A 4,741-nucleotide genomic window follows, 5' to 3' on the forward strand; every position below is an offset into this window, starting at 1 on the left:
ATCACATCAAGTTATGTCAGTCTTCTCATGAATTCTGGACAACTCTCTGATCCTTGTTTAAAGGAACTGAGAATGTCAAGAACCAGAAGCTAACTTCTACTCTGAATGATTTCAACAACTTTCACAGCCTTCCAGGAGAAAGTGTTAAATCAACAGCTACTCGTTTTTCACTAATTCTAAACCAACTTACCAAATTCTAACACCATCAAAACAAATCTTGAAATAAATCTAAAGTTTCTTGGTGGACTTGGTGATGGTTGGGTCACTATGAAAATGATTTTGCAAAGAAATGGAAATCTCAAAAAGATGAACCTCATTGAACTCTGTGGAAATCTTCAAGCTCAAGAATCAACTGTCATGCAGCAACATCGGAAGTATGGAGAACCCCTTGCTCTTACTATTTAGAGCTCTCTTGGTTTTAACCGTAATAAACCCTACCCTTCTGAAGAACCCACAGATGAAGAATTTAGAAATGAATATGCTCTACTTGTTCACAAATTTTACAAAAGATTCCCTCACCGGTACCCTCCTAAAACATCTCACTTCACTAGACCAACCATTCCTCAACCTTCGTCTCACCAAAAAAAAATTAATGCTTCTCCTCAAACACTCCTACCACTTCAAATCATCATAAAGCTCAACCAGAAGAAATATCAGCTACTCAAAATCACTCAATCAAAAACCCCTCTAAAGCCATTAAACCTTCTAGATCTTAAAACAAGAGTGACACCATCATTTGTCACAACGGTAATGGAATCAACCACTCTTCAAGGGATTGAAAATCAAACAAAGTGAAGAATTTTTCATACTACATGGAAAGGGTGATCGAAGCTACAGACAAAGAAAATTATTTCCTTCTCAGAGGAGAAGAACAAGTATGGTATTCATGAGATGACAAGGATGCAGAAGGTTCGCAATGAATGGGAAAACTATGCATGTTGGCAAGAAATGATGTTAACTGTATCCCAAGGGATATTTGGTCCTTCGGATCTAAAGATGAGCCATAAGCGAAGGGTGATAAGAACTATTGTTTCATGACTACCAACTCTTCCGCCTCTTGTCGAAGCATCATCGAGCAAGTATAACTTATGGTTTCTAAAAATAATTTATGTCCATATATTTGCAAGCCTTACCTAGAACAAATTTTCATGTCTCTTACAGATACCTTAGAGGTATATCAAAAATCTAAGGTATACAAAGACTTGGGCTACCAAAAGTTGTATCGAATCAGAGAGCATTTTGAGCAGAAAAAGTTAAGAATTGATTGTTTGGAGAAAGAACTAGCTTTTGAGAAAGATGAGAACCTTAGCTGATAGTAGATATGTTTTAGCCCATGAACAAGGGGATGTATTAGTTAAGGATAATGTACATTTAAACGGATTAATAGAAAAACTTTATTCTATTAAGAATCAAATTGAGAAAAATGAACATCTCCCAAACAATTTTCAATATCCTTGGTCTAAAGGAGGAGGTATCGGTACAAAAATCCATACTCCTCTCGGATAACTAAAGGAAAATTATGGAAATTTTATGGCATATATTCCAAAAATGGAATATGATGATAGAAGCATTTCAACAGTTGATTTTGAAGGAGTACCAGTTTTTAATGAATTTCAAAATGAAATTCTTGCTCCAAAAATATTTGTTGTCCCCTCAGAAGTAATTCAAAACATCTCATCCTTGAAAAAAAATTACTTTCTAAAAGATCAAGTAACATGTAACACAACCAGTTTAATAAATAATAATTGTTGTAACACCCGTTTTCCAAAATGGATCAGTTAGTGACCTAAATGAGACAAAGGTATGGTTTTTGAGAAAAACCATATGCCACGACATGGTGCATGGAATGGCACGACGTGGCATGGATTGTATTGTGTGTGTCTTTTGATGAACATCGTGATGTGGCAAGTATTGTGCAACGACGTGGTGGCGGTAGCAGCCTAAGCCCATGAGTTTTAGGGTTTATCTCATATTTAAACATCTTAATTCATGGATTAGGTCTTCTCCATCAGCCTCCATCTCTTCATTACAAAACCCTAGCCTCCAATGCTTGATTGAAATCTTGTTTTCTTGATTGAAGAGCTTGTTCTTGGATTTTGATGAAGCTTGAGGAAGGAGGAAGTTTTATTAGTGCAAGGAAGTAAGGAGCTATCTTGGATCCATCACCCTCTTCTAATTTTTGAGTTAGTAAAGGTATAAAGATCATACATTGACCTTTGTTCTTCTTATTTCAATTTTGAGTTCATTTTGAATGATTTTGGTCCCTTCCATGGATGTTCTTGGAGTTTGATGAACTCCAGAGCTTGTTGTGGCTCTCAAATGGTCATTAGGTTTCTGAGAATGAGAAAAGAGTCATGTTTGGGTCTATCTTGTGTTCTTGAGCAAGATTTGGGCACATTAAGGACTTAATATACTTAGGGTTGTAGACCTTTCCTTGGAGTGAGGTCCTAATGGATAAAGTTGGAAACTTTATCCATTAAGTCAATGAGGAGGATTAGATCTGAAGTTTTGAGCCTTGATCTGTAAAGATTAAGCTCTTAAATAAGAATTGTAGAATCTGTCAGTGCCCACGTCATGGCCAAGGAATGACCAAGATATGGTGGAGTCCATCTTTGTGATTGTTTTGTCCATACATGCCTACGACGTGGCCAATGAGGGTCTACAAAGTAGCGATGTCCTATATGTCGTCTATTTTATCCTATCACGCCCACGACATGGCCATTAGGTCTCCACGTTGTGGTGGTTGTTGACCGTTGACTTTTGACCAGTTAGACCTTGGGTCAAACTTGGAGGATTTGGGTTGATGATTGAGGATTTATCTCTTTTGGTGTTACTCGGTTTGCGAGATTGATTAGTGCAGGGGGGTGAGAGTGTTTTCGTGCTTCTTCATTTATCATTTCAGGTGAGTTTCTCACTATGTCACATATCCCATTGTATATCATTTGCATGGTATGATAGAGGTATTGTTAGAGTACAAGTTTGCTGGTTGACTAGGATAACTCCTTATTATGCATGTGTAGTTAAGAACACTTGGTGTCTTGGTATGCTAGACTGGTAGGGTCTGTCCTGTTGATCGTATGATACCGTTATGAGTTATGTTTGGTTATGGTAACTGGGGAAGGCCGGTTATCAGTATTATGTTAGATTGAACAAAGAAGGACTTAATTAAGAAATGGTCAACGGTAGGGTAACTAGGGAAGGCTAGTTGCCAAGGGTATGTAATATGCTAGTATATGTTATGTGTTTATGTTACATGATTATGTGGTAATGATAGCATTGGTTATATGTATCTAATGCCTTATTGTGATGTTCTTGTTTGATTGTTTGCTCTAGGGTGGATCATCTGTTCGACTGTCTATCTGAACCCTGACTATATATGACTTAATGAATTGTATGAAAGACCAGGGTCTAGCCCCTGACACATGTATGAAAGACCAGGATCTGGCCTCTAGCAATTGTATGAAAGACCAGGATCTGGCCCTGGAAATTGTATGAAAGACCAGGCTATGGCCCCTGACACTTGTATATAAGACCAAGATTTGGCCCCTGGCAATGGCAAGGAAAAACCATGATTTCGACCATGGCCACATGTGACTGTAAGACTATTATTTGGCCCATAGCATTCAATCGAGGTTAGAGTAGACTCGTTATTTTATATATGATTATTATGTATGTTTTATGCATGTTGATAGGAGATTTCGCATGTCAACGCTGGAGCCAGAACATTTGTGTGGATGCATTGTATGTATGGTGGAATATGTGGTATACTTGGGAACTCACTAAGCTTTATGCTTAGATTTTCGGATTAAATGTTTTGCAGGTTGTTTGTGAGAAGAGCTTGGTGGGACTCTACACACATTGAAGATATTTTGTTTCCGTGGTTTTGTAAACTTAACTCGGACAATGTATGGTTTCACTCAAACAAATGTTACTCAATGGTTTCTGAAACAAAAGTTTTAATTGGTTAATTTATTTTAAAAATGAAAATGTCTTTGTAATTTTAAGGACGTTACAAGTTACAACTGTGGTATTGAAGAAATTGCTTTAGAAACTTTTGGACATGCTTCTAATCAATCTTTTGAAACTGAAGGAACTATTTGGGTTTGATCTTCTGACGAAGAACCTATAGATGAAGAAATTGTCATTCCTGATAAAATTCTCAATCCGCAGATTCCTCTTTCAAACCAACACAAACCTCTGAACCTACTTCTATCTCATTCACAAAAATTGTCATTTCATAACCAAAACATGCTTCAGTTTTAACCTCTATTAATCCTAATTCAAATGAAACATCTTCAACTGTCCCAATTGTATTTAGTATTACAAACCATGTAGAAGGTGAAATCTCTGGAACTAATAAAGAGATCTTCGCCTCTATTTCAAAGAAACCTCAGGAGCCTTCTAAAAAAAAGAAACATTAGTTAAATTGTTCTAATGTTCTCCTTCCAGATACTGAAACCAAGACTATAGTTGATAAACAATAGATACAATAAGAAGTATGGTCCATTATTTGATAAACCCAAAGCCAAACAACCAACTAAGCTATTCAAGATTCTATCTAGAAAAAAATCACCAGAAGCTCTTAAATCCCATCCCTCTCTCAGTATAGAAGAGAAATTTCTACATTTGGTACCCAGTAGGAATCAAATACCAATAGAATCTACTTACAAACCAACTGTTACTTATGATTGGTGGATTAATGAAACCAACCTTACCTTATGCATCTATCCAATTGTCCATC

The sequence above is a fragment of the Lactuca virosa genome, chromosome 1, assembly GCF_052849685.1.
Source record: "Lactuca virosa cultivar CGN04683 chromosome 1, Lactuca_virosa_CGN04683_v6, whole genome shotgun sequence".
Taxonomy (NCBI): Eukaryota; Viridiplantae; Streptophyta; class Magnoliopsida; order Asterales; family Asteraceae; genus Lactuca; species Lactuca virosa.